We start from the raw sequence: 21604 nt of genomic DNA, 5'->3' as shown, positions 1-21604 counted from the left end.
AGGTTCATTATACAGTAATTAATACACGTTAAGTATCCTGTAAATATTATGTTATAATGGCTTTAAGTAAATACATACTGTATATTGGCAGTATCTATTAAGTCAGCGCCACTTAAAATGAAATGTGACTAATTAATCTGTTTAAAAAGTCTAATGTCAACTTGGATATTCTTTAAAAATTACAGTACAATGTTCCAAGAGTGAGCGGTGAGTCAGTTAGCATTTAATTACAGAACTTTGACATTAATGGTTACTTTCCTGGCTTATTTAAGTGGATTGGACACACGGGCCAGCATTGAAGGAAAGAGAAGGGTAGGAGGAAGGTTTCATTGTTACAAGAAGCTAAAAAGCCTGAATAATACACCCCATTATCATCACGGTGAATGGCTGCAAGCTAGCACGTGGGTTATTACCGAGGCACCTCGCTGCAGAAGGCCCGGCCTGCCAGCACCCCACAGCCTGCTCCTCACGGACAATGCAGCCGCAGCACCGCTGCCTTCGGGAGGGACCGCGGGCACTCCGCTGGGTTTTTGTCCGTGCCAGGCATTATATCACTTTATTAAGGGATGGTGCCTGGCGCAGCCACGCCGTAACAGGAGCGGAGGCTTTGTTCTCCGCTCAGCTAGAGGCTCAGCCGCTGCCTTTGTCCTGCACAATGTTTTCCTTTCCCTCGTGAAAGGCCGGCCCTCACAAGACTATCAGCCTTTTAACAATTTCAGTCGCTCCCCACACCGTCCTAAATACACAAAGGCAAAAATTCCCCCAAATCTTTCACTTTTTTTCCCTGCCAGGAAGCAAAAATGCAAGAGAAGGTGAAACGTGCGGAATGAAGAGCTCAGAGGTCAGCTGTGCTCTTACCTACATACTCAGCAAGAACAGACGAGAGAAGGCAAAAATCTTTTCCAGAGCTCCTTACATGTATTCATTTTCCTGAGAAGTCATCATCACAGGATGCAAATGTCTACTGAACATCCATCGGACTAGATTTACTCAGCCCCATATACACACCCAGCAGTGAATATCCCCAGTTTTGGAGATGCCAAGAAGCCACACAGCTCTGTTGACTGCAGCCTCGATCCTCACCGAGAGGTGGGGTGTCAACGCTTCACGCACCCAGTAAGCCTGTTACAGAGCAAGTGAGCAGACGGAGCTCTTTAAGTCCCTTATAAATAGCTGGAGCTCCAAATACATCATTAATCTCCAAAGAGTAAATTCACTGAAACATACATAAGTTAACGGAGTTCCATCAAAAATGGAAGTAGTTTAAGAAGTTTGCCCTTCATTAATGGAAATTGTTAAAAAGTCATTCCTCTGGATATTCAGACAGTGCCAGAACCACAGACACAAGAAGTCTTGGACTATTTCCACTTTTCCATGGTCAGTTCCTTCAGGTTTTGCCATCAAACAGAACGTGAACAAGCTTTCTTTGGAAGACGAATCTCTCTGAATATGTGTGGTTTGTTGCTTGAGATAACAGTTTTGGTAATGCATTTTCTGGGGTAACTGCATCCTTCAAGGTGATGGCAGGACCTGAGATGCCCCTTGGGCGGTTGGAGAAGTATGGCAAAGGCAGAACTCTGAATGCCATTTGAGATGATGAGGATAAATGAGAAGAGCTCAGGAAGGGATAACAACGTGCATGTAAACAGAAAGCTTTGGTCTAGAAGTTGTAGTCTGGCTAAACTACACTGAACTAGAAAAATAAGATCTATTTTATTTAAGAAAAGTGGCCAGGGCAGCTCTGAAACCTGGGCCCTGTGTATCACGGTAGCTCCCAAAATCTTGCATTTTATTTAATGCATCATCACTGGCCTCGGAAATAGAGAGAACAACATTTGGTTGCATGCTGGTGCATACAAGGGCATGGATTAATAGCACACTAGAGGCAGAGCTGGTGGCTGGAGGCAGGAGATTTGCATCCTATGATGGGATCTCCCATAGCTTTCTTCAAAGGTAAATCACTTAACAACCCTGTGCCTCAGTCTCCCTACTGCTAAATCACTGTAATGTTTGGATACCTCCTAAGACGTTGCTGGGCTTATCAAATTAACATTCACAAGGCATCCAGAGATAAAGCAGTTCTATAGATGTATTGCATAGCTTGTAATCTTTTGATGTTGCCATGCAAAGGAGACATCACAGAGCACAGGAATACCCTGGGAGAACTCCGAGTCTGCTTTTCACTTCCAAGAGCTCTTTTCTTGCAGTGACCCCTCCTTTTAGCAGCATATTCACCTTGGCCTCTTGGGAGTGGGAGTGATGTGCAGCATCCCTGCTACAAGCCTCCACGAGCCATGAAAACCTGCTGTTATGACCAGAGAGAAGTAACCAGCACTATTATTTGTATCATTTGCTGAGGTTTGTAACCTAGAATTAATTTTCAAATTGAGTCCAAACGCTGCCTATTTCACACACATCTGGGTAGCAGACAAGAGCCCTTTTAGCAACAGAAGCAAACAGAGCTACAATCAAGCAGCTCAAGGCACAACCCTCTAATAGTTCAGTAATCAGTAATAATCAACCCTTCTCTTTATGTTCAGGGAGACCTAATAGAACCCAGCTACTCTACAGTGAATACATTTTCATTTATAAGACTAAATGCAAGCATACGTTATCTACTTAATTAAAATCTAAATTCTCTAACCAACCATTTGTTGTTTCTCCTGGGTGCACGTTACATACATTACTGGTGTTTTCCTGAAATCCATTGCTAATGGATTAAAATAACTTGATGAAATGTTTCATTTGCTGCACATAGTTATGAAAGAACACAAAATACTCTGAGCTGCACATGGAGTGAACTCCTTCCCGTCGTTATTCCAGGACAGCAGCTTCTACATCCCTGTGCCAGGACCCCAATCCTTGTCCTAGGTTCCTCTTGTCTTTGGTGGCAGATAAAACCTGACTCTCCCAAACACCTCAGTGTGCTCAGACTGCAGATTCGTCTTCTAAGCATTTAGTCAGCAAAGATTTCAGGTAGACCTCCACGGTACAAGCACAATGGGGTCACAAAATCATAGGAGCTGACAAGGTGAGGGTGGAAATGATTAACTATACAAAGGCAGGGCTGTGAGATCCTGAAGAACGCATCTAGTCTCGGTTCTGACATTGCAAGGGTCCCAACCACGTGCAAGGACTTGATGGATGTGACATATCCTAGAGAGACCTGCATCCTCAGAAGTAATAGCTGGGAGCCAGGCAGGATGCCTCGAATGGCACCAAGTCTTCAGGCAACAGCAATGCTGCCCGCTGGTCAACCCCCAGGAGAGGGGGGGAAGTTGGACGTGGCAGTCCTCTCCACATCTGCTTGGTCTAGGGGAGAAAAAACAGTAGGAACTCATCATCTGCCACAGCCTGGCTAGGAAGAACCACTCCTGTCACAAGATGTACTTTCTCTGACTCCATGCTGCTTTTCAAGTCTTGCTGAACAGGACTGTGTGGTCATGCTGAGTTCAGCTTGTGTGGTTTTGGCACTGGTGACCACTGACCAATACATCGCCCTTGGGATCTGGGCTGGCTGTGCCTGCATTCCCACAGCCAAAAGAGGAATCCCTCAATAAGGGAGTAGGTCTTCCCAGAAAGCTGGAACATCTCCTGTAAGGATCTGAAGGTCCTTGCTCCACTGGTGATGAAACATTTGTTTCCTTGCTCAGAAAATGGACATTTTCAGCATTTCAACTTATGAACATCTTCAAAGGGTCACAACCTTTACCACTGGTACTAAACCTGGTTTGTTTTCTGTCTCTCAGCAATTCCTTTTTCTTGGTCCTGCATCTCCTTAGTACACCTCGCATAGGTGTTAAATACCATTCAGCTATTTCGAGTGTCATGAAGAATCTCCCCCCGAGGAAAGCAAGCAGGCAGGGAGGGGGTGAAGTGAGTTGAGAGCTGCAGGTGAGGCAGTGCCAAATGGAGACCGATAGCTGCTGCTCTTGAATGGAAGAAACCTCCTAACAGCTTCATGTCATTACTGCAAACCACAATATTTATAGAGATGCCACCCGGAATTCCGCTTTGCTTCCAGCAGACAAGAAGTAAAAGGGCACCTCCTTCAAGCCATTCAGTCCACTCTGCATTATAATTAAAAACAATTTCTGTTCTCAATAGGGTTTTGATTCAGGTAACCCATTACCTCCAAGAGCCAGTTGTGAGACTAAATTCCAAATGCAAATACCAGCTCTGCTTTGACAGTAATGTTTTTTTTTTTTTTTCCTCCTTTCTACCCATTCTGCTATCTTCCATTTTTGGAAATTTTCATCCCTGTGATATGAAGTGGGTGTCCAGAGCAGATTTGCCAGGGGACAGAGATGGTTTTGTGATCCTTTTCTTGTGAGATGCTCTTCCGTGCTCCCTCGTTGCAATGCTGGCGGGTCAGGCAGTCCCAGCACAGTGCCAGAGCTTCCTCAGAAACACACAGGGACCAGTCTCCCCAGCTGAAGCCCCATGCCCGGGGTTGTTCCCTTTGCTGTGGTTACAGGCAGGAATTCCCCTGGCTGTCTGCACACACTCCTAGCACAGCAGGCAATTGTTCTGGGTCTTACTGTAACACGAGTAGGAGCATTTACATCTCTGCAAGGAAACCAAAACTTTCCAACAACAGGGGGACTGTTCTGACTTCACCTGTATTTGTTGACGTGGTTTGCCCTCTAACTAGCCATTTTATTTTATCATGTCATTGTATTAAAATTGTTTTGCACGCTCTTTGTGATTCCTGGCTGCATATCCAGTCTGAGGCTGCCTCAAACCATGCACAGCCAAAGGACGCCTGCTATTCTTCACCAAGAAAGAGTAAATACAAGAACTGAAAAGCTTTACTTCTATTCCTCACTTAGACAATACGTGAGCACAATAACAGTGTGGAGTAACACAAGTTTTTGGATTTGGTTTAAAAGGGCAGAAGTGTGTGCTCAGCGATGCTGCATTGATCAAACACAGCTTACCCATACGCTCACATCAAAAGGAGAGCAGGAGTCCTCTGTGTTTCCCATCAAACACACAAAAGGCCAGACAGGTAAAACTGACCAAATAATTGTTAAAAACTGGAAGTAAGCCAGAAACCCTGACCCCAGGGGACATCTGAAACACAGAGCCAGTTGCCGCTGCTGGTCCCTGCTGGTGTCATAACAAAAAGCCAAAGTTGTTATTTATTGCCCTTTATTCCTGTAGCATTTGATGTCTTTAATGCAGCCTGCACACAGGAGTGTGATGAAGTGCTCTTACTTCCATTTCACATATGAGGAAAAAAGAGGCATAGCCTCATGTTCTCAATAGGCACTTGAGCACCTAACACCCTTGGAAATCAGTTGCAGAGGAGCTCTGAAATACCTACGAAAGACACACACACCTGAGGGCCTCGGTCAGGCTGCTAATGCTGTGAGTTGCATACTGACACCGGACCGAGAGCCCCGAGACGTGACGAAGGAACAGCTCAGTGAGCTGGGGTGTGATGGCAGCAGGGCCTGCCCAGAGGACAAGGTGGCCCAGCACCATCCTGCTGTCAGCCACGACACAGCACAGACCTGGGAGCTGCACTTAAATGCCCAAATCACAGTCCCTACAGCCTAAATCATGGCATGCTACAGCTCAAACAACAGCTCCCAAGCCAGAACTGTGATGATGGCTCTCATCTGTGTCTCTGCACCACTGCAGATCTGTCATAACTAGCCATGAATTACTCCTGTTTTACAGCAAGTGGAAGTATTTTGAGGATCCTCTGCCTCCTACATGAAAATCCTTGCTCTGCTCCTGTCTTGTTCCATGGCCTTCGGCAAATTATTCTTAATCTTCCTGTGTCCCCACCTGGAAGAGTCAGCTAGTGGTGCTCACCTCAGATTTGATGGATTAACTTGTTACTAATTCCACTGTGTTCGACAAGTACTGAGTATCTCTTACTAATCAGCAGAAACTTATTAATTCTCATTATGAGTGTTTCTCATGTCCTTTCAGATAAAGCTCACTGGGAGATACAATAGTTCTCCAGAACAGAGGCGCAGTCCCTTGGAAAATCAGCAGGAAAAAAACCAATCAGCCTACTTCCTTGCAAAAATAACTGCATATCATTATGGGAATTTGCCCACATTAGATTTCCAGAGGAATTCTCCATGCTTTCAGCTTCTCAATATTAAAGGCTTTTCCCACAGAGCTATGGCCTCTTTAGCCCGAATTTTCTGGTAATGGGACAGGAAATGTGTTTTTTTCAGTGGCAGAGAATGGAGCTGGTTGCTCTGTGGTTGGCAGCCCGCACCCTGGAGGCTCTTTACTTCATTCCCTGCACACAGAGTTGATGCCAGCCTTCCCAGGGGGCTGCCAGATCCCACCAGCAGCATTCCTCATCGCTCCGCTCCCTCCCAGGTCCAAGTGCCAGGAAGGCCCCACGCTGCCCTCCAGGAACCTCACTGCACAGCAAGGGGGCTGCCTGCACTTGCACCATGGGAAGCCCCCGTTAGTGAAGGCTCCTCGCCATGGCTCCCCAACACCCCACACGTAAGGCCAAATGAACACGGTGATCTTAGGATCGAAGACAAACACCCAAACGAACCTGAAGAGAGCTGCAGCAGATCCTGCAGGATGCAGGCAGGGATACCACGGGACGGCAGGTGGTGACACCAGCTATATGGGGAGCTCCCATACCATCCCAGAGCAAGGCTGGTGTTATCCTAGAGGATACTGCACCCAGAGACGTGTTATCCTCTAAGGTTTGCTCCTTCTCTGTGCCTCCTTTGGCAAGAACAGGAGCAAGGTGCTTTTCTGGTCCTTTAAAATGGTTTTTAATTTAATTTTATTTATTTTACATAGCTGACATCTTGACCTTGACTATTAGCTACTTGGAACAGATATCATCTATTGCTATGCATATTCATGATAGCCACAATCTCTGCTGACACAGTCACCTTCAGAGCTACAAGGATGAATTACCACAACCTGCAATAACGTCGGGCTCCCACTTTCTGCCTGCTGAGGCACCAGAACAAATTCAAAGCCAACAGGGCCCTCTTCCATATTAGCAATGGGGTTTGCCCTCTGACTCTCAAACAAACATAAAAGAAAAACCCTCATGCATTTCTTTTGATCTTCTGGAGGAAAAATAAACTGAAAGTTGAATTTTCAGTATAACAGTGTTCATTCTAAAGAATGATGTAAATCTTTAGCTCCTCAAAAAAGTGTTTATAGAAAAAAATCTATTAGTTTCCCTTAAATTCCTTATGCAAATTTAGCCATCAAATTCCGTCTTCATCTAGACTCTACCTATAGGCAAAACTCTCCTTTTGCTTGCAGCTAGTACTGAAAGTGTGTTTTGATTTGGAAGCCTTCATTTGCCTCTAAGCTCTTGGGCGAGCAGGAAAGCCATGTCTCAAAAGAAAGAACCACCCAAACCCCTAATGCCTTCAGAGCAAAATCTAACAACAAACCTCCAGACCACATCACAAAAGAGGATGTTTCAGTAATGGCTTCTTGAAGGAAAGGTAGCTTAGCTTAGCCAATAATTGATAAATCCATACAGCTGGCATGGACGAGGCTGAAGGGGGGCTCCTGAAGACAAAGGTCTCTTGCTCCTCCATGCACACTTCACTTGGGCCAAAAGAAAGGCTATAAGAAAGTGATCTGAGGCATTGCCTGGAACAACACGTCACTGCTCAGCACATACGGGGGAACCAGCCACGTGGATTTGGAGCAGTCAGAAGATAGCAGCTCTGGCCTATGGAGCTTCTTGCAGCCTTCCTTGCCCCTCACCCCACAAATGATGCACACATTTCTACGTAAGATTACATATCTGGTTATCCCCCATTATCTCTCCCTGATCCTTTTTGTTCTGCCACCTCACACCTGCCCCGTGCACCCCCCACACCAGTTCCCCTTCTCCAAGCGGAAGGACCCAGCAGGTCATGGAGAAGGCCAGAGGGTCTCTCCCATGCCGCACATCAAATCCCACCATTTCCTTGCCAGCAAGCAGACGTTCCCTCTCCAGACAGCACGCAACAAAACTAAGAACTCCCTTCAGATGCTTTCCAATCAACCCAGCTGCCGGTGGCTGTGAGAGGAAGGAATGGGGCAGCCAGACCAGGTCGGAGGGGATCCCAGCATGGCGAGATGCCAGCCCTTGCTCCTCCAGGCTGAGCAGAGCGCTGCTATTTTAAAAGCTGCCTAGAGGTGGAGTCTCCCCAAAACACAAACCATTTCCGAACCTCCTTCCTGTGCCTGGGTGGGCGATTTTCAGTCGCAGGCTCACTGCGGCAGCAGTATTTTGCTTGCAACCCAATACACCAAAATGTTAATAGGGTGCCTGAAGAGACATTTTAGTTGTGAGCAGCATGCTGTCTTTCCTAGCTGAAAGCACACCAGGGCACCCATAAAAGTAATATAATCTCAGGAGCAGAAGGAGCGCTGCTGGAAGGATCGGTTAGGGCCGGGCAGATTCGTGCTGTATTTTCTCAGGAAAATCCCCAGGATGACGGTGCAAGAACTACCGAGCTGGCTGCTGGGCTCAACAAACCTCACCTGGGTCTCCCGGGTCTCCTCCGCTCTCCCAGGCACTTCTCGGATTCTGCTCAGCACCACCTAAGACCTGGGAGGCTGCGTCCAGCCTGATTATTATTATGTCTACCATTTTAACCATATGTCCATTCTCTTTAAAGCACAGCTTTGGGAATCCAAGGCCTGCGTTCAGTTCTGGTCCTGAGACTATCTTTCCGTATAACCTTGGGCAGGAAATTAAGTATCTGTGAACTCCAATTCCCCTCCTGCAAAAACGGGGAGCATAGTGCTTTATCTGTTCAGCAGTACGACTGTCAGCTCAGCGAACCAGAGCCTGGACAGAGTCGGACACACTGGACAGATGTGCATATACCAAATAAATGATGGTGTGACCCTCTAAATGTCACTGCCATGCAAGTGAACATTATTCTTCGGGGGCATCAGATGGATGTTATAGCCCATCCAGCCTCTGCTTAGTCTAAACATTTTGTATGCTTGCCTGTACACTCACCATTTATGTGCTCTCTTTTACAGTCTCCATAAAAGCAAGCAGAAAGAATATCCTGCCTTGTTAATACATTCAAACAAACCCATTAAGATATCTCTAGCTGCAATCTAAAACCAAGGGAACAGGCTGACAGCGCAGTGCTGCTGTGTTCTCTGACGTCCAGACCTCCTGTGCCATGCTTTCCCCTGTGAGACCTATTGCAAGAACAAGAGTATTAGTTATGGTCACCTAGCAATATAGCTAGGTCTTTGGGGAATCTGCAGCCTGCCTATCATGTGGAGCTCTAGCCTGGAGCATCTGTTAATCCACCCATGCTGATCAGCAGAGTGTAAGGGAAGCTTGCACGTAGGGAATGGAGGGCAGTTTAGCCCCAGAGGTTGAGTGCTTCCATTCTGGATGAATCAGTTCACTCCCTATAAAAACAGCTACACGTACAAAACCTAAATTCTGGCCAGGGAAAGCTCTGAACTTTACAGCAGTATAAATAAAGGAGGATAAAAATGAAAGCATTTGTCCGCAGCAGAAGTGCCAGACTCCATCAGACAAGATTTAGTTCCCCAGGAGCATTAAACCATGCTCTTGCTTACGCCATCCGTCGTCACTCTGCCATACTCAAACGCTGTTTCTGAGAGAAACCATGATGTGCCTCCAGTGCCTTCTGAACTTGCTGTGCCTGTTTCAGACAAGATGGATGGGCTATAAGGACCCCACAAAATTAGTTGAGAAAATTGCAGGGCCTGACCTGGTCAGACTCCCAGCTGCAGAGCTCACATCTCCACTGAGGACAGCAGAGTTACTCCAGTTTACATCAGCTCAGAATCTGAATCAGATCTGCATTCTTCTGCTCTCAGATCATACCATTTGGATGGGATCTTACAACAGGAACGCAAACAGCTCAGGTCACTAAAACCTCGAAACAAACATCCCCTGTCCCATGGCAGAGAAAGTATTTATGTTCTGCAGCATTTGGGGTGGCTCACGAGCATCAGCAGGGAACCGAAGCCCCTATGTCTAGACAAGGTGAATAAATCTGCAGCCTGTCAAGTTGCTAAGGAAAAAAAAAAAAAAGGCTTATTTGTTTTCTGTATGAATAAAGTTCATTTTAACTGTTGTTCCACTAGGCTGCAAGTCTGCAAAGTGTGGAGAATTCTTGCAATGGGAGCAGAGGGTATTCAGCAGGCCCCAAAGCTGTACTTCTGCAGTTAACAAAAACTCAGTGTTCTGTGCAAACCTTATTTGACTGTAAGTTGAGCTTCTTAATTGAGAAGCCACTTTTTTCCTGATTAAGAGAACCTCAGATGTCAGCTTTTGAGCCTTCATTCTGAATGACAGCTTGCCCCACTTCCATCGTAAATCCAGTCCAGGTGCCGTACTGCCTCTGCTCTGCATTAAACCCGTGGGCTGAAGTGATAAGGGGCTCACAGGGAGGACAGCCAGGGAAGATTCAGGTTTCAGCACTACCTATTTCCAAGCTTTGCCCTAGCTCTGTAACCAAGTGCACCTCAAAGTGTTCCTGGCTCTTCTCACTGATGAGCAATGCTCACCCAAGTCCATCCCAGCAAACTCCTTCCTCCAGGTACTGTGAACCAGAAGCACAAACATCCACAACCTCCAGTTAAGGAACCTGTTCACTCACCTCTCAAATATACTTTTTACATAATTGTTATGAACTGCTACTAACAGGTAGCCAAATATTATACCACTGAAAACAACTCCTAGCCTAGACCACACATCTTTCAGAGCAGCAGTGATAGCAACAAGAAATAATACCAAAGACATCACGATCTCAGCATTCTGCAGAATCTAACACATTTTAAGTGCTCATATTGCTAGCAAATGAACTGCTTAGTTTGGTCACTCATTTGGGTTTGGTGGGAAAAGGGCTGGTAAGGGAGGTGCATCACCAACTGAATCAAGACCTGCAAACTAAACAGCCCACACGGATTTGCTCCTTCTCTTCATATTCATTCCAATCCTCTGCTAGAGGTGTGAATCCAGGAGAGCAGGTGAGTAGGAGAGGCACGCAGAGTTACTGTCCTCTCCCAATCAATGATGATGGAAAGCTCTCCACTGTGTCCCAGTAATGGCTAGAGAAGGACTTGTCTCAGACCATTTATGAGATGGGACCAAAATTTGTGTGGTTAAAACACTGTGGAACTCATTACTTGTGTTGAAGTGCTCTCTGAGCAACATTGCTGTGCACTATGCTCTGTAAATAGCCAGGCCTTTCTTGTGCTTCACATTGGCTAGAGATACATTCCAGCCTTCCAGTTCACTGTATGAAGTCATTTTAGCTTTCTCCAGTGGAAGCCAATGCATTTTCAACAACCAAACAGTAAGAGGTCTCTTTTCTTTCTGCCATTGTTACTAGCAATGACAAGGACTTCCAGCTCTCCAGCAAAGCTGCTCCAGGTTGGACCCTCCAGCACTATACACAGGACCAGGTCACTGCCTTCAACAAACCATAACTAGATTACACCAGCGTGGGCTTTGGCCCTATGTATCCAAGCCCACTTCAGCTCCCTGCCACATGCTCACTTATCATTAACTCAGCTGAGCTGTGGCCTCACTGTTTGCTGATTTTTCTTCATGTTTCATCTCTCTGACCTTCGTTGGAAGAGATGCTAACAGCTCGCCTCCTTGAGAGTCAATAGTTTTCTTTGCATCAAAGTAAGAAGCAAGGTCGAGATCCAGCTGCTAAGTGATACTTTTAAAACAAAAGCTTTTGGTGGAGACTAAGCTGATGTGCTGTGAGCTCTTCTTTGGGGATAGGTCAGAGGAGTGGACTGAGAATGGGTCCTCACACCTTCTGCTCTTAACAGGCTGCTCTGGTGACAAAAAAGAAATTGCTTGATGAAAGAGATTGTGGGGCTGATCACAGAGGGCACACGGGCAAGCTGCTGTTCACAGGAACTGATCCAAGACAAGCATTCATTTATTCAGAGACTAAACATAAGCACTTCACTTTTGCATGAAAAAAAGTCCACAAGTGACACAGAGGTTGTCACAATGCTGTTTTTTGGCACTTTGACAAGGCTGCAAAGGGATGCAGCCTCAGAAAGCCTAGGAGGGGCAGGACACCTTAAGGTAGCCTGTGAAGAGTCCTACAGATTGCTGGTTTCCAATGTGGTTAAGATACAGGTGGGTGATTTGGATTAAGTCACACATAGACATAAGATGTGGCCATGTTACACTGTCAGGGACTTTAGTCAGTTCATTGTGCTTTAGAACAAGTACAAAAGCCAACAAAGAAACAACAAAAAAAAAAACAACAAGTAGAAATACCTTGACTATGAGAAGAGCAGCATAGCCATGCACAGATCCCAGCTTCCTTTCTCAAACCCCTTTCTGAGCAAGCAGCATGGCATGGTGTTGTGTGGCTGCTTGGGGTTCCTCGGGAAGCACTCATGGGACCTTAACAAGGCACCAGCCTGGGGACCTGCTGGGGAGCACACACAAGACATCCTTGTTAGCACACCTCTGCTCCTGATGCTATCTGCTCCTTTGACATATCCAACAGCTGCAGCTCGTGTGGGGCTGAAGCATCCTTCCCTTTCTCCACCAGTGTTTTGATATCTCCTCAGGTGCAGAGATGCCTCCTGTTCCCTCCAGCCTTGGAAACAAGCAGGATAACTTCACTGGGGCAACTATGGAGAATAAAGCAAAAGGGATTTTGGCCCCTTTGTGGAGGGGTGAGCAGCTCATCTTTCATCAAATCTCTATCTTTTTTGTTGGTCCACAGCCTCAACTTTAAATGTTGCCTCCTGAGCCGCTGCTGAAAGCCAGCTGTCTACCATTTATATTGTTAATTCATTAAAACCAGTTCTTTATCCTCTCAGGAAATCACGGCAGTCCTGCTTACTGGCAGACAATAACATTCGAGGGCTTGCTGCTGCAATCGCTGACAATATCAATTATTTAGTTTTCTGCCAATTCCTATTAGACTTTTCAGGCTAGAGAATTTACACTGTGTTATTGAATTAAAAAACAGCTAAAAGCTTTAGGGAATCCAAACTAATTAGCCGGCATTTGTAAACCCCTTTGTTCATGGTAATTTGTTTACAAGAGTAGCTCAACCTTTTAATTATGGGCACACTCACAGGCCACGTACTGCACCATTACAGGCAGGATTTTTTGTCTGGTGCAAGAAGGGCAAATATGGGGAAGCTAATTTTGCTTTAATGAGCTGTGATGACCCTGCTTGGCACTGGATGACCTAAAATACAAGTGTGTCTATAATTATAACCAAGAAAAAATAACACTCCAGATGCTTTGAGTGGGCCAGAAATCACCAGCATCCAGTTGTATCAGCACTACAGCTCCACAGCCCTGACTCAAATTCAGCCTTTTTCTGTAGATCTCATCTCAGGATACCTCTTCACCCTCTTGCCTGTTCCCAACTATTTGTACCATCCTTCTGCTTCAGGCTTGAAAGATGAATGGCTGAATTATTATGGAACAGGAGACATCCTCAAGTGCAATGACAATCCTGTTGTGCCAATTCGTACTTATCTCTGCGGCAGCAGGCAGCCTTCTCTGCGCTGTAATAATGCGTCCTTGCAATCCATGGCCCTGCCCTACCAGTGACTGCAGGGGCAGGAGACTTACAGGTCCATTCCCTTTACATGAGTACAAGGTTTTAATTTTGGAATAAATTCTGCTGTTCTTATTGCCAGAGGATTTTTAGTCCATCAAGTAGGAAACCATCACAAGCCATTTGGGTTCCACTTTGATTGCTTTACCAGACTGAATTATTGGGCAGAACTGTTCCCTGGGAACTGGGCAGAAGTGTCTGGGCTGAGATCCCAGGAGTAGGAGGTTTCCTGCCTGCAGTCTGTGACCATCTCTCTTTCTGCAGCAACACATGGACACGTAAATAAAGTAGCCAGAGAATGCTTCCCAGCTGCATCTGGTTTCCTCAGTGAAAAATTGATGCACAAGGCTCCTGAGCAGACCTAGTCAAAATTGACAGTGAAAATCTTGACATTTGCCTTGACATTGAATAGGAATTCTCAGTATGTTTATTTCTGGAGGAAGGGATGACAAGAGAAGGGAAAGAAGACAAAGTGAGATGTCTCTCCATGTGGGAATATGCAGCAGATTATAGGGAGACGTAAAATGTGAAGACTGCAATGAATTTCCCAGTTCATTTTGAAAAGTTCCAAGGAACTTGTTCATATAAAATCAATGCCTACATTTTTTAAAAGGGTATCAAACAATTATTTTGGAAAAAAAAAAAAAAAAGAAAAGAAGAAAGAAAATGCTTAAGAAAATGCTGAGCCTAATCTAATATGCTGAATACGGACTGATACAGCCTTAGCCCATGGACTCAATACGAGTGAAAAGCCATCTTCCCACTTAGTCCCGGTGATGAATACAACCCTACGGCAACTTCAGCAGCTCAGGTGATTCAAACAGTCACAGGCAGCGTATTGCACAGGTGGGCACCCTGTGGACAGCATAGTCTAACCAGGGGACAGATCAGACCGTTGTTTCTTTTCCAGTCTCTGGCACTGATGTGTTGGGCATTTGATCAAGTTACTTTTCTCCTCTATTATTCTGTTTTCCAACCTGAATAGTCTTCCCATTTCATTTTCCATCCTACATCTTTTAGGCACTTGGATGTCTGCACAGTATATAACAAGGTCTCAGTGTGTCATCTGACAACGTTTCATTTAGCTTTGCTTTAAGGCCAGCTGAACATTACGTTTCAGTAGGGCAGCTGATTTAATCTCTTTGGGAATTTTGTTATGAGGTTCAAATAGCACCAATAAAAATGGAGATGGGCACAAGTGTCCCTCAAACATCCAGGTCTTCTGGACCACATTTAGTTAAAATATCATTAACTGTGCAGCATGTTTGACAAGAATGTATGACAGCACTAGCCATATGGAAAGCATAAATATTAAATACTGTATATTGCAGCCATTTGCAAGAAACTGCATTAATCCCTTGAAGGTTAATGAGAATTATTCATGTGCATCTGAGGGAGAGAAGTACTTCACTTTAGAAATTGAAAAGCTTGACATGCCTGATTTTTCACTTACCAATAAATATGAATATGGAAAATGGATGGACATCTCAGCATTGTGCCTGAACGAGAGGCTCACTGAACAACTCTGAGGTTTGTTTTTTCAGATCAATATTTTACATCATTAATATTTTCAGTTCCAGGAATCAGTGAAACAATAAATCTTGGCTGATCACAGACAGTTTGCCACTGTGTGGTTATTCTTGCAAGAGGGGAAACAGATGTCAAGGAGTCAAGACTAACCTGGTTTATTTAGTTAAGTCCTGGGAGTAGGAAGAAGGAATCAATACCAGCACAGGGGCTGGTTTCAGACACATGTAAAGGGAAGCATAGAAACGAGGCAGAATTATCCTTGGTAGGCAAGATCTGCAACTGACGACATGGAGACTATTGTGTTTACAATACTGAAGCATCTCCACAGAAAACATAGACAGATTTCTGCAAAGAGTTGAAGTGACTAATAATTGTGATTTCTTGCAGTAATCACTATTAAAATTATAAGAAATGTCTCTGAAACAGCTTTGTTATGGCCTGTTTTTAAATGAACCACCTGCATCAGTGGAGCTATTAAAAACTAGAAATGATAAAATTTCTGTGCATCTCTGATGAAAATAATTTGTTGTGGGTAAAATCCTCCTGCTGTTTTGCAGAAGCAATTTTTAGAGCTGGTTGAAATTCGATGATAGTCTTCTTTTAATTAAGGTGTGGTGTTTGTTTGTTTACTTTTAATAGCATTTAAAATTAAAGTACTTTGCATTCCTTTTTCTTTCACCCTGTACTTGTTTCAAAATACAGTCACCATAGGTATGCTGCACAGTTTGGCAAATTCCAGCCATTATTACCACATGGCTCATGGTGTCTAAAAAAAAATGAGCTCTAAGCTCACACCAGAGCCCGCTGCTCAGTATCTCCCCGAGGCATGAACAGCATCCTATGGAACATGGAGTTGCCTCAGCAAAAATAAAAGGAAGCCATGAGTAGAAACCACACCTTCAAGAGCCTTCAGTGTAGCTGCTGGAACAGATTTTCAGCTGATGTAAATGACGGGAGCTCCCACAACTCAAGGAGGCAGTGGAGCCAGACTGATGCACACTAGGGGAAGATTCAGCTCTGCGTGTGCTCCCCCCAGCGTTAAATGCACATGCTCCAAGCTCGCTCTGTTCAGCCAGAATCAGATAATAAAACAGGTCAGTGTAAAACAGTGTAAAAAAACAAAGAACAGCCAAAGGCACGGTTTTCACAGAAGCATATGGGGCAGTGCTGCTGGCCCCTCTCACTGAGGAGTAGGGACCATTACAGCTGCAGTTTGCCTAAACTCACAGAGTGACAGCATCACAGAATGGCTGAGGGTTGAAAGGGCCCTGGAAATCATCTGGAGATCTGCTGAGCAGGGTCACTTCATAGCACATTGTGTAGGATGGCATCCAGGTGGGTTTTGAATATCTCCAGATGAGACTCAACCTCTCTGGGCAGCCGGTCCCAGTGCTCTGTCACCCTCCCAGTACAGATGTGCCCCCTCATATTGAGCTGGAACCTCCCGTGCTTCAGTTTGTGCCCGTGCCTCTTGTCCTGTCACTGGGCACAACTGAAAAGAGACCGGCTCCAACCACTTGACGCCCTCCCCTATTTGTACACATTGATGAGGTCTCCTCTCAGTCATGTCTTCTCCAGGCTGAACAGGCCCAGCTCTCTCAGCCTCCCTTTGTAGGACAGGTGCTCCAGTCCCCAGCCATCTCAGTAGCCCTCCTCTGGACTCGCTCCAGCAGCTCCATGTCCCTGTGGTACTAGGGGAGCCCAGACCTGGGCACAATATTCTATGTGAGGCCTCACCAGGGCTGAGCAGAGGGGCAGGATCACCTCCCTCGGCCTGCTGGCAACACTGCCAAATGCAGCCCAGCATCCCCTCGGCCTTCTTGGCCACAAGGGCACGTTGCTGCCTCCCGGTCAGCCTGCTGTCCACCAGGACTCCCAGGTCCCTCTCTGCAGAGCTGCTCTCCAGCAGGTCAGCCCCCAGCCTGTACAGGTGCTTGGGGTTATTCCAGAAGAGGAATAACCCCAACAAAAGGGACTTGCCTTTGTTGAACTTCGTGAGGTTCCTCTTAGCCCATCTCTCCAGCCTGTCCAGGTCCCTCTGAATGGTAGCACAGCCCCCTGAGGTACCAGCCACTCCTCCCTGCTTTGTGTCATCAGCAGTCCTGCTGAGGGCGTGCTCTGTTCCATCATCCAGGTCACTGACGACTACACTGAACAGGGCTGGGCCCAGTACGGACTCAACCATCACCACCACCACTGGCTCCATTGGACACAGGAAGTCTCACCAAGGGCTGCAGCAAAGGCAGCGTTGGGTTGGGGGAAGTGTATGAAATGGAGATAAATACAGCTAAACCCTGCTCAGGGGGTGTTGACAAAGCTGAGAAAAGGGACTGATGGTCAGAGAGAACTGGGGACACCCTAGAATTAGGGGCAGGGAGACGAGAGGGAGGCTGAGCCAATTGTTCAGCAGAAGGAGAACTGGCAGAGGTCAGTGCATCACACCACACTCTTGTATTGTTCTCAGATGTCTTGATTCCCAGTCCTGGTGCTTCAGAAACAAGCCCAGAGTGCCGGCAGACAGACATCCCCCTGCAGCGCAATGCGAGTGCTGCAAAGCCCCTGGGAGAAGCACTGTGCTACCGGGAGCATCCTGCCCTATTTTCTGCACCAGAGCAGCCCTGCGCTGGTGTGCAGCGATGCGTGTGGGCCAGGAGCAATTGCACATACAGCCAGCTACTGGTCCCAGGGAAACCTCACTGAATCACGCACTGATCCACACACAGATTCAATCTTACGGTTATCATTAGCTGGACTTCTGAGGAATTAATGCGCTTGGTTCTTCTTGCACTGCGCCCAAGGTCAGGGAAACAGCTGAGTGAGAATGTTTTGTATCAGGGGTGTATTTATAAAAAGCTTCTGAAGGGTTGTTTAAAGAATGTTTGGATAAACAGTTAATCAATTTGTACAGATTATTATGAGACCAGTAGATGTACAGGTTGCTTATGAACACCTTACAATATTAACTACTAATATTGCCTATAACCGTTTGATGTAACATCTATTTATCACCTCTGAAATAGCTACTACTAACCATTTATAAAACTATCACTACTGTGAATCTCCTTCCAATGGATGTTAATCCATGAGACTGGGGCTTACTGAGCCCCAATTAGGCTGCTTAGAAGCAATCCAGCAGGAGGTCTCTCCCCTGTCTGAAGCGTAGTTTCTCTTTCAAGAGTGTCTCATTGCCCAGAAATCTGGCAGCCTGTGAACTCCAGCAGAAGAGTTTTACTCTGTTTTCATTGTTAGACATAGCACACAATCACTGTTAAACCATTCGAAGGAAAACACAGCTGGTGATTCTGGACTATGTTATATTTTTATTCTGAGTCATTTACCACCTCCTTTAAATAATCCCAGAAGCCTCCACAGGGATTTACTTTTATGGCACTGGATTGCTCAGGAGTGTGTCTGTCTCTGGCCTTTTCCTCCCATTTTTCAATTTCCATTCTGGCCTGCATCCACCGGAGGAGGGAATGTGCTTAAAGTCACTCAGATGAACGCTGTAAGGCTCTGAGGCTGATCCGCAACTGATAAAAACCAGAGCAGATCTGGTGGCTTCAACAAAGCCACGCAGTCATACCCACGCTGTGTCCTCAGCTTGCAGAGCTGCACTGCTGCTGCCTCCCCAGCAGCCATGGCTGGGGCCGGGCAGAACATGTCCTATTTCCAAGCCACGGCGTGGCTGAGATCCGTTTTGGCCTCTAGCCACACACAGCAACATATAAATCAATGCTACCAATTGATACTGGGTGTTTGAGAGCACTGACTGAAATTTTTAAATGCATACCTTAAAAATGTTCACTTGTTCAAATCTATATTGTGGCTAAACACTGTTAGCCCATGAGCAAAGGAAAATGGCACACTGAATATTGAAGACTTTTTTTTTTATTTATTTAAATTGGGTGCGAAGCTGTACATAGAGTTACTGTAATTTTGTCAGAGAATGCCACTGCCTCTGCCAGCAGAGCCAGGGGCCCGAGGCCCACCCTCTTTTATCTCTATCTTCAGGTTCTCTCTGGAGTCAATGGAAAAATGTCACCCCTGCAGAGGTGATAAAGTGAGAAGGGGGATATCCCACCTTTCCTCTGTGTGCAGCAGTGCGCGGGTTGGGATGTTGATGCACTTAATAAACAGACTTAAAGTATATCAGCATGCAGCTCTGTGGAGTTTTTTTTTGCATTAGGCATACCAGATCTCTCTGCATCCTGCTTTGCCCTCATAAAACCCAGAGTTTTGGTTCTCCATGAAGCTAGAAGAGAAGACTTGCTTTGCCTAAAATTCCTCTGGAAAGCCTCAGACAGGGGAAAAGCCAACATGAAATGGATGTAAAACCAATCCACCACACTCTGCTCTGCTACACAATCCCTGCTTGAGAGGTTCACAGGATAAATGAACCTCGTGTGAGCTACAAGATCAGAGCAGACTTTGGGAGAAGGTGTTTAAGATCTGTGTTGAGAAGAACCTGCCCAGGAAACGAGATTCCTTGCCTTGGATGTGTCGTGTCCTCTTTGGAAGAAGAGCAGTGAACAGAAAGCCATTGTAGCATTCCCTACCACACAGGCTTTGGGACGCGCTGCCCAGCTGTGAGTAACTGCGAGGCTCTGCTCAAAGGCGGATGGATGCATCCTTTACAGACTGAGGATTTTCTTTGCTCAAAATTGTTCGCCCTCAAAATTCCTCTAGGGATACTGAGCAGTAGCGAGTTTTTCAGCAGGTTCGCCCTGTAAGTCACAAGAGAAACATCCCTTTTAGTTACTGTGAAAGCTGGACTCTCACCGGGAAGCAAGCAGCATCTCTCCTCAGGTTTTTTGTTTACACCCCAAATGCCATCCTCTAATTTTCCAGATGATTAAAGCTTGCATTTCACTTTGGGGAAAGCAGAACTCCAAGATCCTGTGCGGTTAAAATCCAAGAATGCACAGTTCTTCTCTTCTCTGGGAAACATTTTGTGTGCTGCCCACAATTAGAGCAATTGGTCCCTTTACATAAGTAAAGCAATTCTTTATGGCAAATTAGCTTCTTCTTAATGGAGACCTGTTATTTTCAGTAAGTCAGCATTTTTCGTGGGGAGATTTAATATACTTTATTCTTCTTCCTCTCACAGTGATAAAGCAAATTTAATTTTACTTATATTATTAATAATAATAGCCATCTCTTGAACATGTATAGTAGGCAATCTGAAACAGTTACTTTGGTTCAAAAATCCTCTTTTCTGATATAAGACTGGGGTAAATGGAAAACATTCAGTCTCTCATAAATGGAGAAGTGAAGATGTACTGAGCAGGTGACACTGACCCTTTGGAGAGGAGGCCATTACCAGACCCATTCATCTCTAAAAATATCGCTGATATTCCACTTGCTTCAGAAAATACAAGCAATTAATAAAAAAGGCTCTGTCCTGAATTCACAAAGGTTATTTTCAAGCACTTCCATCCTGCCTCTGAGCCATCACGAAGCCCGCGGTCCCACCCTCCCACAGCCGGGGTCCAGGCTTTGGTTACAACACGCTTTTTCTCCCAGCAGACCCCCTCATCATCGGCCTCCACAAAAGGATAAGTCACAAAGTTTTGTGCAACACAAAGCATTCACTAATGCACGGGATGAGGCACGACAGGCACAGAACAGCATATGATATGGTGGAAGCACCATATTCCCCCACTGTCGCCCTGCCCAGATATCCCACAAGCAATAAAAGCTTGCTGTGCCATCACTATCGGATAGTGCTACGGAGTTTAACCAAGTCTACAAGGAGTTTAAACAGGTACAACACCAACTCTAAAACAGGCTGCCTGCTACAGAGGACGAGACCTTTTACGTGGATGCCTTTGGGTCTGGCCCTATTGCTTGGCCACCCACAAATTCTGCATGACTCTAACAAAGGAGAAAATTTATACCCATTTCTTCAGTGCATTCAATGGCTGAAATCCTCCTTCTGCAGAATAATATTTACAGAGGCTACGAAAATAATGTTCTCCTTCCCTTACTGACCTAACTGTATCCTGGAGTTTCAGAAGTAATCAAAGGCTTTTCAGTCACTTTGTACAGATGAACAAGAGACCGTGAATGTGCCACTTCTTCCCCCTTTAGAGAGACTTTCCAACGTAACACCCTTCATTTCTTCTGGACATAGTCTCTTCTCTAACCAGCACTGACACATGCGTGGTGTTCTCCTTACCTCACGGTTACTAGTCATGCCTTACTGGCTCATTTGGTCCAAACATGATAAATCAATTTCCATCCAATTAGGCTATGCCTGAAGAATTAATTTGCTACACTTTAGACTGTAGCATTTTGTATGTTCCTAAACGCAATTAGAAAACTTTAATTTAATCTTACATGCCCAATATGATCGGCTGGTACATAAGACAATCCAGTTGCGGCTTGTACAGCATGCGATTGTAGATGTAATTGATTAAAATTGTTTTTGCAAGTGTGTCTTGATGTCACGCATAACTCAATTTGCTTTGGGTCTTACTCCTGTGAGTACATATGTGCAA

General features: G+C 45.5%; 3 long non-coding RNA genes across 6 annotated transcripts in view; 1 reads left to right on the top strand and 2 right to left on the bottom strand.

Annotated features, from left to right (window-relative positions):
* The window catches only part of LOC106016501 (uncharacterized), a 331834-nt gene that overhangs the window by 111768 nt on the left and 198462 nt on the right, over positions 1 to 21604 (bottom strand). The window lies entirely within an intron of this gene.
* On the bottom strand, positions 11269 to 17109 carry LOC113840071 (uncharacterized). The gene is made up of 2 exons (XR_003492743.3): positions 12266 to 17109; positions 11269 to 11808 (listed from the first exon to the last, which is right to left on the bottom strand). It is a non-coding gene; the product is annotated as an uncharacterized lncRNA (long non-coding RNA).
* LOC139999133 (uncharacterized) lies at positions 17163 to 19251 on the top strand. The gene is made up of 2 exons (XR_011804237.1): positions 17163 to 17531; positions 19116 to 19251. It is a non-coding gene; the product is annotated as an uncharacterized lncRNA (long non-coding RNA).

This window comes from Anas platyrhynchos, chromosome 20 (assembly GCF_047663525.1).
Source record: "Anas platyrhynchos isolate ZD024472 breed Pekin duck chromosome 20, IASCAAS_PekinDuck_T2T, whole genome shotgun sequence".
Lineage (NCBI taxonomy): Eukaryota > Metazoa > Chordata > Aves > Anseriformes > Anatidae > Anas > Anas platyrhynchos.
Note: the sequence above shows the minus strand (reverse complement) of the source record. Positions and strands in the feature narration are given on the sequence as shown.